Raw genomic sequence first — 13741 nt, forward strand, 5'->3', positions numbered from 1 at the left:
AGGAAAAGGGAAAAGCAGGCTTCCGGCTGAGCAGGGAGCCCGATGTGGGGCTCGATCCCAGGACCCTGAGATCATGACCTGAGACAAAGGCAGAGGCTTACTCCACTGAGCCACCCAGGCGCCCCTCTGTGTCATTACTTTTTATGAATGCATACATTTAATATATTTATCTCCTTGAAGGGTACTGTATTCTCAATCTAGGCATTAACGTAAAAAACAAGGGCCCCATTTGCGACGAGTGGATGGAACTAGAGGGTATCATGCTTAGCAAAATAAGTCAATCGGAGAAAGATAACTATCATATGATCTCCCTGATATGAGGGAGAAGAGATGCAACATGGGGAGTTAAGGGGGTAGGAGAAGAGTAAATGAAACAAGATGGGATTGGGAGGGAGACAAACCATAAGTGACTCTTAATCTCACAAAACAACTGAGGGTTGCTGGGGGGAGGGGGGTTGGGAGGGGGTGGTGGGGTTATGGACATTGGGGAGGGTATGTGCTATGGTGAGTGCCGTGAAGTGTGTAAACCCGGCGATTCACAGACCTGTACCCCTGGGGATAAAAATATATGTTTATAAAAAATAAAATTAAAAAGAAAAAAGAAAGAAAACAAGGGCCCCTTGGGATCGAGCCTCACATCAGACTCCCTGCTTGGCAGGGAGCCTACTTCTCCCTCTCCCTCTGCCTGCCATGCCCCCTGCTTGCGCTCTCTCTCTAACAAACAAACAAAATCTTTAAAACAAAACAAGGGCCTCTTTTAAAAAATTAAAATACAACTTGCATTTTAGAGTAGTGTTAGGTTCACAGCAAAATTGAGTGGAAAGTGAAGGAAGTTCCCATTTACCTCACATTACCCTCTGCCCTTCCGGATGCCCAGCCTCCCCGACCGTCAACATGGCACCAAAGGGGCGGCTTTGTCACCATCGGTGAACCCACACCGACATCGTTATCGACCAGAGCCAGGGCTGACTCTGGGGTTCACTCCATGGGTTGGGACAGATGGCTAATGAATGCACCCATCGTTGTGGCGACATACCAAGTGTTTCACTGCCCTAAAACTCCCCTGTGCTGGGCTCCTTCATCGCCCCTGCCCCCGCCCCTGACAGCCACTGATCCTTGCATGGTCTGCGTGCCTTTGCCTTTTCCAGAATGTCACGGGGCTGGACTCCTACAGCGGGTAGGTAGCCTTTTTAGACTGGCTTCTCTTGCCTACTCCTCTGCATTTGAAGTTCCCCGTTGTGTCTTTTCAGGGCTGGGGAGCTCATCTCTTTCTCACCCTGGATATCATCCCCTTGGCGGGATGTCCCGCAGTTTGTCCCTTCGCCCCCGCTGAAGCCTGTCTGGGCTGCTTCCGGGTTTGGGTGATGATGAGTCAATCAGCCTTAGACACCTGTGCGTGCGGGTTTGGGGGTGCGGTTGTAAGTTTGGATAATACCGAGGAGTGTGACTGTCGCATAGAGGATTTCTGTTCTCGTACCTCGCTTTGCCACGGAGTCTCTTAAATTCTCACTGCAATTACGTTTCTGGCAGTTTATTCTATTTCGAACATTTTTTCCATGTGGTGTGATTATATTTTATGAAGCACAGAGTTTTAATAATGCCATGTCTCCAACTTCTCGTGATGTTTATCATTATGTAATCAGGCTCTTTTTTTTTTTTTTTCCCTTTTGGCCCAAATGGTGGTTTTCCTAGATTAATATTGCCGGCCAAATCATCTTAATTAAGAATGATAGCTGTGATTTATTAAGCTCTCGAGGCCAGGCAGTGTGCCAAGAGCTTCTCATACTGGCTTTGTCAGGCCCTTTGTAGCTGTGAAGAACCCGAATGAGGGAGTCCGGCATCTCACCACGGAGCTAGGCTCCCCGGCAGGCCGCCCCGGACAGCCCTCTGGTTTCAGGGAGACGGGCTGGGCCCCAGACACATCCTTAGCAAGAGAAGTCTGCTTCTTTGCAACCGATGGCTCCTCCCGCTTCCCGTCCTCCAGTCTTCCAACAAGCCCCTCGCTGGCTGTTCTGGGCTGGCTGTCATCCCCGCCCCCGCCCGAGTTCATCTGTGGACCTCCTTACCCCCCAGCCCAGCAGAATGCGACAATTTGGAGATAAGGCCTTAAAAGTGATAATAAGCAAGTTCAAATGAGGTCATTAGGATGGATCCCGGTCCAGTGTGACTGGTGCCCTTAGAGGAAGAGGAGGCAGACACGGGACATGGGTGTGGAGAGGACCACCTGCCAGCCAAGGACAGAGGCCCCACCGCGCCTGCGGGGTGGGGGGGGTGCCCTCTGGCGTGTAAGCCCCCCGCCCCCCAGCCTGTGGTATTCTGTTAGGGCTACGTTTGCAAACTCCTCCAGCAGCTTCTCGGAGTCCTGCCTCGGGCCCAGAGCCCCTGCCCACGCCCAGCTGCCGTTGCCCACAGGCCTCCGTGTTCTGTCTGCCTTCTGCCTGGCTTCCTTCCCGCCCCTGCTCCCTCCCCTACCGGCTGGCTCTCTCCTCCATCTCCTGCTCTCGCCTCCTCCAGGTACCATAATAGCTACTGGCACTGGAGCTCCCCTCCCCTGCTCCAGCCTGCCTGCCTGCCCTGGGAAGCGCCAGCTCCTTTAGCAGCCCCCCCCCCCCCCCCCCGCTGCGGGCCCGCCCCCACCTTTGAGGCGGATGCTAGCATAAGCTCTTGGGTACAGATGGGCGCCCAAAGTTGCTGAGGGGAAGGAAGCTGCCCACAGCCGCTGGGATCATCGGAGAGAATGTGGCCTTGGAAAGAAAGGGCAGGGCTGTCGTCCCAGGTCAGAGCAGGGGGACTCCTGGCCCCGGGGCAGGGTGACAAGGAAGCAAGAGCCATGCATACGCAGACGCTGACTTCTCCTTCAAGTCTGGGAAGTTGACAGCAAGCATCTCTCCCATTTTCTAGGCAAGGAAGCAAAGGGCAGCGAGCGGGGAGGTCTGTGGTATGGGCCAAAAGTGATTCTTGAAGGCTGCTGTGGGGAGGGATGGCAGGTAGGGGATGAGGTCAGGATGCTCTGGGATGGGGGGATGACCTATGCAACTATCCAGGGTGCAGAAGGACGTGGTGGGTGTCCTGCGAGCCCTACCGTTCGTTCTGTTTTGCAGAAAGATCCCTCTGGTTGCAGTGAGGAGGCCACTGAGGTCACTAGGAGCCACCATAGTGTTGCAAACCGGGGGACCTGGCAGGGGGGCTCTGCGGAGAAGCCAGGAGATGGGCTGGATGGGGCTCGGTGACGGTGGAATGGCCACACCTGCCTGTTTGGGTATAAGGTGGGCAATGCAGGCCATTAGTAACCACTGCGCTGATCTCTCTTCTCGAAATCATTTGCGCTCATCAGAGCCTGGGTAGGTTGTGGGTGGGATAGTCAGTGAGTCAGGCCTTCCCAAGAGCCAGGCCAGACCTGTTAGCAGAGCTGACTTATCTAGTAAAAGCCTAGGGCCCCACAGTACTCTGGGGGGCCTTGCAAATGTTTCCGTTTCTCTTACGATCAGAAAGAAAAACACCTATAATCTAGTCTGGATTATATCCATCTTTACGCGCTCCCCCCCCCCAGTTGCAAATTTTAACTTTTAATATATATATGCATTTTTTCTTTATGGCCTGGGGGACCCATGAAGGCCAAAGCACCTGGGGCGCAGGTAAATCACAGTGGGGCATGCTTTGAGCATATTTTGGAGGACTTATCGTCCTAGGGTCTGTCTTTGCAGTCTTGGTACGATTATCAACCCCGCTCCTGTAACCGTGATCCAGAAAGGGAAGATGGGGAGGGGAAAAGAGAAAAAACAAAAAACAAAAAAAAAAACAAAACAGAAAAACGGCTGGCATGGAAGTGGCCTGCACATGCCCAGATTCACACAGCCTTGCTCATAACAGCCAGAAGGGGGGAAGCGACCCCAGCGTCTACTGACAGATGAATGGATAAAAACGTCACGCGGCGCATCCACGCGCAGGAACGGTTCTCAGCCCAAAAAGGGGATAACGCTCTACACCTGTTGCAACAGGAATGGACCGGAAACACGTGCTAAGGGAAGCATGGGGCCTGCTTGGGAGTCTCTCTCTCTCTCTCTCCCTTGCCCTCTGCCCCTCCCCGTCTAAACAAAAGATGAAAGATTTTGGCATCTTTGAGGTTTTCCTCATTATGACAAAATAACAGAAATCTGAGGACAGGAGAACGTCTTATACAAATATGGCTACAATTGTTATAGCTGTAATTGTTAAGTTTTCTAGACTTCACGATCTCCTTGGTGTCAGATCCAGAAAGACTCTTTCTAGGAAGAACGGTTGTGTGCAGAAGGCAACACAGATAAAAACATTTCCGGATTATCAAATTCGTAATCTGCCACATTGCTTATCAAGTCTCATGCTCTGATCTGTCACTACCGACGGCCTGTGTCTCTTCCAAGATTTCATTCTGACCAACACATTTAGATGTGTTCTGGATCCGTTCTCTCCTCTGAGCAAGGAGGCCGATACCACTGCGTTCTTCTAACGTAGAAAGAGTCTTTTTTAAAAAATAAGAATCACCAGAGAAACTTCTTTATTTTTTTTTTAAAGATTTAATTGATTTATTTGAAAGAGAGAGAGAGAAAGAAGCAGGCTCCCTGCTGAGCAGGGAGCCCGAGGTGGGACTCGATTCCAGGACTCTGGGATCGTGACCTGAGCCGAAGGCAGATGCTTAACCCACTGAGCCCCCCATCCTCCGGCGCCCCTGTAAAAAGTCTTATGAGACTCAAGGGCATTTTAGGTCAGACGCCCATACAGAGCATATCTTTGGCGAGGTTCTCCCCCAGCTCGGTCATGCTGGGTGGGAGAACTCAGTGCCCTGTGGAGGGCTGGCCTCGTTTGCAGTCAAGGGTGTCAGCTGGAGCGGTAGGACCACCACCAGACTCGTCAGCCGCCCCACCCCCACCATGCATGGACACGATACTACTCCCCCATTTCTCTCCTCTCAGCCTGCTTGAAATCCCACTCAGGGAGGTGAGAAGTGGCTAGATTAGCTCCTTTCCTTCTATATCCCCTTGCTCAGCGAGTTAAAAAGGACAGGGTGAGAAAGTCTTGAGTCGCTGGTATTGAACTTCTGTGGGAATAAACACGCACAACTGTCAACATTAATTTTACTTCCGGACCTTTGAGTTCTAGGCAGCTAGAAACACATCCACTGGCCACATTCCACATCAAAAGTCGCTCGGAGGGAACACGCGAAGGAACCATCCTTGGGCTCCCTCTGGGATAAAAGGCACAGTACACTTTGTTGGGAGAAGCAAGTGGTGCCTTTGACCTTTTACCAGGAGACCTGCCCATAGTGTATAAGAACTATAGTGATCTTCTGGGCACACTGGAGAGTTCTGTAGCACAATCTGGGGGAAACTGAGGCTACACAGTAATAAATACACTTTGTATCTTGAGAATTTTCGTGACTTTAAAGAAATCATCATCTGTTTTTCAATTCAATCAAAATGGAGAGTAGAAAAAGAAATCTACCCACATCTTTATTCCAGGAATTTTCCTCTTTCTTTTTTTTTTTTTATTTTCAGGTTCTTTCATACCTAGTATTTCCTGAGATGAGATGATGAATAAAATAGTTGTAAGAAGGTGGGTATATGTTACTGTTCTGACTTTACTTCCCCCAGATCAATTTCAAATATCATTTGTTTGTTTATTTTAAATAGACTCCACACCCCACGTGGGGCTTGAACTCACCCCTTGGAGATCAAGAGTTGCACGTTCTACTGACTGAGCCAGCTGAGAGCCCCCAGTTTCAAAGTTTCAAATACTATTTAAAAAAGAAGTTTGGGGGGGCGCCTGGGTGGCTCAGTGGGTTAAAGCCTCTGCCTTCGGCTCAGATCATGATCCCAGGGTCCTGGGATCGAGCCCCACATCGGGCTCTCTGCTCAGCAGGGAGCCAGCTTCCCCCCACACCCCCCGCCTGCCTCTCTGCCTACTTGTGATCTGTCAAATTAAAAAAAAAAATCTAAAAAAGAAGTTTGGGAAAGATTCTAAAGTTTATCATGTGTCCTGGTGTCCTGGGGACAAGCAGGGGGGCATCTAGCACATGAGGTGGAGTGTCTGTGAAGCCCCCGAGACCGGTGGCGAGCGTCTGAGTGCAGTGGGAGGGATTCGTGTTATTAATAACACCTGTGAGGCAGGATTCACATACTATGAAATTCATCCTTTTAAAATGTATACAATTCAGCAGTTTTTAGTATATTCACAGAGTTGTACGACTATCGCAAGTCTAATTTTAGGATAGTTTTATCGCCCCCCGCAAGAGAAACCCTGTGCCTATTCCTCCCTTCCCCCAGTAAGCACTGACCAATTTCCCGTCTCTGGGGACCCACCTGTTCTCAGAGGGGAGGACATACCCAATACAGGTGGTGTGGGAAGGTCGTACACTAGTAACTCCTCGGGTATGTACAGCACTTAATGACTTATAAAAGGCATTCACATGGTCACCTAAGTATCAATAAATATCATGAAATGAAAAAAAAAGGGGGGGGGGATGCGCCTGGGGTGGGTCAGCCTGTTGAGCGCCTGACTCTTGATCTCAGCTCAGATCTTGGGTTTGAGCCTCAAGGAGGGCTCCACACTGGCTAAGATCCAAGAGGGAGCAGCAACGTCAAGAGCAGAGACAGGACAGCTGGCGCAGGACTGGGGGCTGGGAGCCACCGACCCATCGGGAAATGTCACATCCCAGCATACGGATGAAGTGGGAAGATGGGGTTGTCCATGCTGGGTCCTGGGATCAAGCCTCTTCTACTCTCTCATGCCCTCTGCCATTGAGACTTCTCCAGAGTGGGGGCATTGAGGGAACTGCCAGGGTAGAGATCAGGGTCCAAGCCGATGATGCCAGCATTTTGGGGCCCTGTATTCCCCAGGCTTGCCCTCCTGGGTTCTGGCACATTCTGCCACATTTGCGGATGGAGTTGTCCCGGGAGCCCTGCCCCACTGCTCTCAGAATCCCCCTGTCCTGTTCCGCCAGGGGCTTCTCCCTCCTCCTCCCTACTCTTGCCCCTTCTGGTTCCACAAAACCTCCCAAGTTCCTCGACCCCCATCCAGACTTGGCCTCTCAGCCTGGCCTGGGAGGGCTCACAAGCGTGGTTGTCTAGTGGAAGGGCGTCTTTCCCAGGCAGCCTACAGTCCCTAACGAGCTGCGATGAAACCTCAGGTCTTGACTTTGGCTTCTTTTAAAACTTCCAGTCCGGGGGCACCTGGGTGGTGCCGTCAGTTGAGCGCCCAACTCCTGGTTTCGGCTCGGGTTGTGATCTCATGGTCGTGAGATCGAGCCCCGCATCGAGCTCCGTGCTCAGCGCAGAGCCGGCTTGGGATTCTATCTCCCTCTGCCTCTGCCCCTCCCACTCATGCTCTTGCTCTCTCTCTCTCTCTCTCTGAAATAAATAAATCTTTATAATTTCCAATCTGTTGTGAAGCAATACTAGGTTCCCCACAAATTCGTATGTTGCAGTTCTGACCCTCAGGACACTTCTGGATGGGACCTGATTGGGAAACAGGTTCATTGCAGGAAGGGTTAGTGAAGATGACGATGTCATCCTGGAGGAGGGTGGCCCCAAATCCGACAGGACTGTGTCGCTATAAAAGCGACATTTGGACACAGGCACGCACACAGGGACACCCATGTGAAGACGGAGGCAGAGATGGTGGTGAGGCTCCCAGAAGCCAGGGGCCGCCAGAGAGGGGCTGGAATGGGCTCCCCCTGCCCCCACCCCCCAGAAGAAACCAGCCTGCCCTCAGCCGCATCTCTGACTTCTGGCCTCCTGAACTGTGACACGATACACTTCTGTTATTTAAGCCCCCCTTGCCAGCAGATACCTAGCTCTCCTGACTCCCTGTTCCCGTGGGAACAGACCCATTTGGAGCCTTCAAGGTTGGCACCGCCAGGGCCGAGCACCTGTGGGTGAGTCAGCTGGTCGCACTCACTGGCATCAGATTCTTGGCAGTTGGAACACCTAAGATGATTTTTGTCTTTTGACTGAGGTGAAACACATGTAACAGAAAATTCGCCCTCTTAAAGTGAGCAATTCCGTGGCATTTAGCACATAAAAGTTGTGCAAACGTCACAGTCTGTAGTTCTAGAACATTTTCATCATCCTAAAAGGGAACCCCTGTCCCCACGAAGCAGCTGCTCCCAGTCCCTCCTCCCTCAGCCCCGGGCAGTGACTAACTTACTTTCTATGGATTTACCTGTTCTAGACATTTCTTAGCAATGAAATCAGACAATATGTGACTTTTTTTTTTTTTTTGTACGATTTTATTTATTTGAGAGGGAGAGAGAGAAAACACAAGTTGGGGGACCGGGGAGAGGGACAAGCAGACTCCCCACCACGCAGGAAGCCAGATGCGGGGCTTAATCCCAGGACCCCAGGATCATGACCTCAGTCAAAGGCAGACACAGAACCGACTGAGCCACCCAGGTGCCCCAATATGTGACCTTTTGTGTCTTGGCTTCCTTTGCTCAGCACATTTTCTAGGTTCATCCACACAGTAGCCTGTCAGAGCTTTGCTCCTTCTTATGGCCGAGTCCTACGCGGCTGTATGGATGGACCACCATTTGCTCACCCACTGACCATGCTCTCTCAAATGTTTAACACAGTGATTATGTGCAGACTGAGTGCGAGAACGGCTGGAAGGACGGAGGCCGTAGGGGACACAGTGGCCCAGGCGGCAGGGCCAGGAACCAGTGGGGAGTGTGGGTGAGGGGGGATGTGGGTAATGACGGAGGGAGGGCAGGGTGAGCACATGCGGAGGACAGTGCACTGGCGGCTGGTGGCAGGGGACAGCAGGTTGCTGTCCCCTGTGGGCTTCTTGCCCCCAGGGGCTCGGGGCCAGGGCTTACAGGCTCCCCAACTTCACGCTGCCTGCGGAGGCAGAAGCCCTCAGGGTGGGCCAGGAGCCCAGGAGGGGCACGCCCCAGACAAACATCCAGGCCATTGCCACCCCGTCACTGCCCGCCTTGCTTCTTTTGGCTCTGAGTAGTGTCCGCCAGCAAACCCAGTGTGGATTTTCACGGGGACTGGCCAGGACTGGGTGTGTTCGGCTATGGTCAGCACCAGCAAGGGGAGCGGGTACCCCCGCCCCCCGACCTGGGCACCAAGGGCAAGGGAGTCTCGGCCGCACCCAGAGGCCTGCAGGCTCATGCAGCAGGTGGTGCGAGACGCAGCCAAGTGCGCGGCTTTGGGGGGCTGTGGGACCCTCTGCAGACCCACACGGCCCCGTGCTCCGTGTCACGCTCTGCTGTTGCCATTTTAACGTTCTCAGTACATTTTTTAAACTTCATTTTTAATTGTGGTAAAATTCGTATGACATGAGATTTGCCATCGTAACCATTAAGTGTCCAGTTCAGTGACATGAGACGCACTCACACTGTCCTGCCATCATACCCACCTTCTGTCTCCAGAATTTTCCATCTCCCCAAACAGAGACTCTGTTCCCACGAAGCACAGACTCCACAGCCCCTGACCCAGCCCCGGCTCCCATCCTCTCCTCTCCTGTCTGTGTGGACGGAACTCCCCTGGGGACCTCCTGGGAGTGGGTCTGGGTCTGGCTGCTCTTGCTGAGCCCCATGTCCTCGGGGTCCCTCCACATTGTGGCAGGGGTCAGGATGTCCTTCCTTTTTTAGGCTGCATATATTCCAATGTATGGACCACATTTTATCTGAAATATTTTCTTCTTTTTTAAGAACACGGGGCTGGAACTCACGACCCTGAGATCAAGAGTCGTATGCTCCACCGACTGAGCCAGCCAGGCACCCCTTGTCTGAAACTTTTGAACAAAGCCCATTTTCATTCTGCACTGCGCCTCACAAATCATGTAGCCTGTCCTGCCAGCCACTGTCACATGGAATCCAGCAGGAGAAACCTTTCCAGGCAGCAGGAAGCATGCTCAGTCTCCTTCCCGAAACTCACGGAGGGGAGCTCAGTGTGGGGCATGCAGTGGACCCCCACTGCACTGCTTTGGGGGAGCATGGAGAAGACCTGGTGACAAACCTTGGAGAAGGCCAGGTATGGGTTGAATTGTGTCCCCTGAAAAATACGTGTTGGTGTCCTAACCTGGAAGACCTCTGCATGTGACCTTATTTGGAGATGAGGTCTTCAAGGAGGTGGTCAAGTTGAAAGCTGAGATCAGTAGGGTGGGCCCTGACCCAATGGACTGAGGTCATAGAAAGGGGCAGTTTAGACAGACGGACACACAGAGACGGGAGATGGCCATGTGACTGGGGTGACATGTCTACAAGCCCAGGAATGTCCCCCTTCCTCTGAGACTCATGCCAGTCTGCAGGATGTCGCCAGGGGTGGCTGGGAGGGCCCTGACTTCTCCTTCCCTCTGCCCCCTGCTGACCCCGTCCTCACCGACAAGCTGCCACACCTTCCAGTCTGATTCCTGGCTTTTTTAGGGATATAACCTGCGTCGGGCAGGGGGGATTCGAAGGGCCCGAACAGGAGGGAAAGAGGGAAGAAAACGGGGTGCTTTACACACAACCTCTTTAAATTCAAACATTTAAGACGGCATCTTCATGTGGCTGAAAGGTTAAAAAATAACTTACCAAACACATCTTTTTCCTTGGGTCACAAAAACAGAGGAGTGGAATGTTTTAAGATGTTTTTAAAATGACCAGAAAAGATCATAATAAATCTGGAAGCCTTTTGCTGAAGCAGATTTAAGGTTCGTGCTTCTGTGCCCCTGTGGGTCCGGGGCCCAGACACCTCCATCGCAGGCGTCTTCTATCACCAACCAGGTCTCTCGGGACGGCCCCCTCGGCCGTCATCGGTCCGTGCGGGACTCCGACCCCTCCGCCTTGCACACAACCCTTTCCAAGAGTCCCTTTACTTGGACACTTCCACTTTTCACCTGGAACTGCTGTGCTACGGGCCGTTTGTCTGTCCCCTGTGAGCTCACACACTGCGGATGCCCTGTGGGGACTCGCAGTGGACCTGCCTCGACCCGGCCGAACACTGGTGGAGAGGAGGCAGGGGAGGGACGGAGGTACCAGTCCCCCTTCACCGCGTGGGTGGCCTCAGCCCTGGAGGCCTCCGCCGCCTGCCTCTGGCCAGGCCAGCTTGCCGGGGAGACCTGTGAACCTGTGTGACACACGCGCGCCACGCTGGTCCCGCCCTGGCCCCGCCCTGGGGAAAGGCAGCGCGCTCGTCTCCACCTGCCTTCTGAGCGTTTGCCCCAGAGCCTACAGTTCAAGCCCATGCGACCCTCCTTGGGAGTCCTGTGGCCCCGGGTTCGGCAGCCCAGCCATCGGAGGGGCGCCTGTGGGAAGCTGCCAGTTGCCACGAGTTCCGTGTGTCCATTCAGACTGTCCCCGTCTTGCCGTCCACATCTGGTGACGACCCACACGGTGGTTTCCCCGGGACGTGGCAATTTTATTTACGAGGACGAAAAACGCTTGCATCCACTTGTAGAGAACTGGCTTTAGCTGAGGCCGCACGTCCTCCCGCCCTGGACTCCGGGGTCTTTCCTGTGCGGCCCCTGGTGGCTCTGGAGCTCCAGGCCCGGCACAGACTGTATCTGACCGCGTCTGTGACACTCTCACAAAACTAAGAGGCGAGCCAAACCTGGAATGCTCTATACCAGACTGGTTAAAAAGGAAAAAAAAAACAAAAAACAAAAAACAAAGCACCGAATGCCGTCTCCTCTCCGACCGGCCGAGCTTCACTTGCACCATCTGTAAAATGGGCGCCCGCGCAGCACTGGCACTAACCTCTCCCTCACAGGGATGGGCCCGGAAAGGGCTGCCAAGCACTCGGCAAAGCGAACGGCCCGACTGGTCGCCAACAGCAGCCACGCCTGCCTGCCACCGTCTTCCAGCCACCGCCCACTCTTCTCTGTGCGGCCAAACCCGCCCGGCTCTCGGCTCGCCCGCACGGGCTGGGGGTCTTCAGGCTGGTCCTTTCCGACCACTGCCAGGCCCCAGCACATGGAGGAAGGCAGGTGTTCGCTTGGGACAAGTGCTCCCAAGCCAGCTCTCTCTGTGGTGCAGGATGGCCGTGGGGCTTCCCAGAGCTGGTGGGGTGGAAAGCCCAGGGCTCTGCCACGGGTCAGAGGCTCAAAGCCCCCTGCCACCACCATCTTTCTTGAGCTCCAGAGGATAAGGGGTCAGTTCACGGTGCCCCCAAGGCCCGCACTCTCATGTCACGACCTGGATCTTATTATTAAACACAAACCAGTTTCCCAGATGACAGTGGTGCCTGTGATTTTTCTCCCTTCTCTCCTGGAAATCCTTTCAAATCGGGCTAAGATATTACTGAGGTTAAACAAAAAAACAAAACTCAGAGATGAAGGGAGGCAGGCGTTAGGTCCTCGAAAGCATAACCTTGAACGGAAAAACGGAAGCAGCTCAGGAGACCATCTGGTGAAAAGAGCTCCCCGCCCCCAACCACCTTGCACACGGGCCTCTGTCTCTCGGGGCTCCACATTCTGGGGGGAGGGGGAATCGGCAGCCATCAGGTGGAGATGGGGGGCTGGTAGGCCTCGTTGAAGCACACTTCTGGCCTCACCAGGGGCGCTGGTTAGACATGCAGACTCCGGTTCACCCCGGACCTGCCGACACCGAGTCTGCTTCTAAACGAGGCTCCTGGAGGAGGTGGGCCGCGCTCTGGTCCAGGAAGCTCTGCTGTCCAACACACGGAGAAGGACTGACACCCAGATCCTTTTTCTCCTTGATGCCTGGGACCCGAGAGGCTGCCCAGGGGTCCCAGGGGCCCCAGGAGCCCCGGCTGGAGGCCCCGAGCTGGCCCTGGGTGTGAGGACCCGAGGGACACCCTCAGAGCTCCTTCTTCCTGGAGTGCCACCCTGCTTCCCCAGGTGGCACCAGACTGACCCTCTCTACAGGGAACCCATGGGACCGTTTAGCCACATCTGGAAACGAGGGAGATGGGTGGGTGTTACGGACCTCTGTGCTCCGTTGTGCCTCCACATGAGAACTCACTCTCTCATCACCAAAGGAGATTAGCATCAGAAGATACTCAGCACGGCCACGGCCACGGCCACGGCCACGGGGCTCTGGTGTGGGGAGCAGATGGAGAGACAACGCCCAGGGGCAACGCAGGAAGCCCACAAACCTCTCCGAGAACCTCTGGAGAAGAGAGGCCTCTGGGTCTTCCGGGGAGCGGGCTGGCTTGTGTGGACGTCCAGACGAGGGGCACATCTGGGCAGAGGCAGTGGGCGGGGGTGGGAGGGCGCCTTCCCCTCTACACCCCGGGGCTGGGCTGTCCCAGTGCACTCTGTGGCCGGGCACATAGGGGACAGCCGGGCAGAAGGCAGCTGTCGCTCACCTAGCCAGGAGGGAGTCACCTGCGGCCCTGGGCGGCGCTGTGCTCAGCGGGGCTGCTTACAATCACACACCATCAGCCCTACACCACCACATCTCGATGAGCCCACTTCATTTATTACCAAAATATCACACAATTCCAGTCAGAGTTAACATACAGCATTTAACACAAACCTGATCCCTGTGGAAAGATCTAAGTATTTGGACAATTGAGTCATTTGGAACCGTAAGTAACACCCCAAACCGATATCACTCCGTACTCCAAAAATACGCTTTGAGAGCTTTGGAAACTGAATTAAAATGTCTACACAGCTATGAACAATTGTTTAATAAAACTTTTTCATGTTTCCATTACATGTAAATATATCAATTTGGCATCTCTATAAAAACTCTGAAAATGCTGCAAAAGTTTCATTCTCTTTGAGAAAGCCATTGACAAAAAATATTCACACT

This window comes from Lutra lutra, chromosome 1 (genome assembly GCF_902655055.1).
Source record: "Lutra lutra chromosome 1, mLutLut1.2, whole genome shotgun sequence".
Taxonomy (NCBI): domain Eukaryota; kingdom Metazoa; phylum Chordata; class Mammalia; order Carnivora; family Mustelidae; genus Lutra; species Lutra lutra.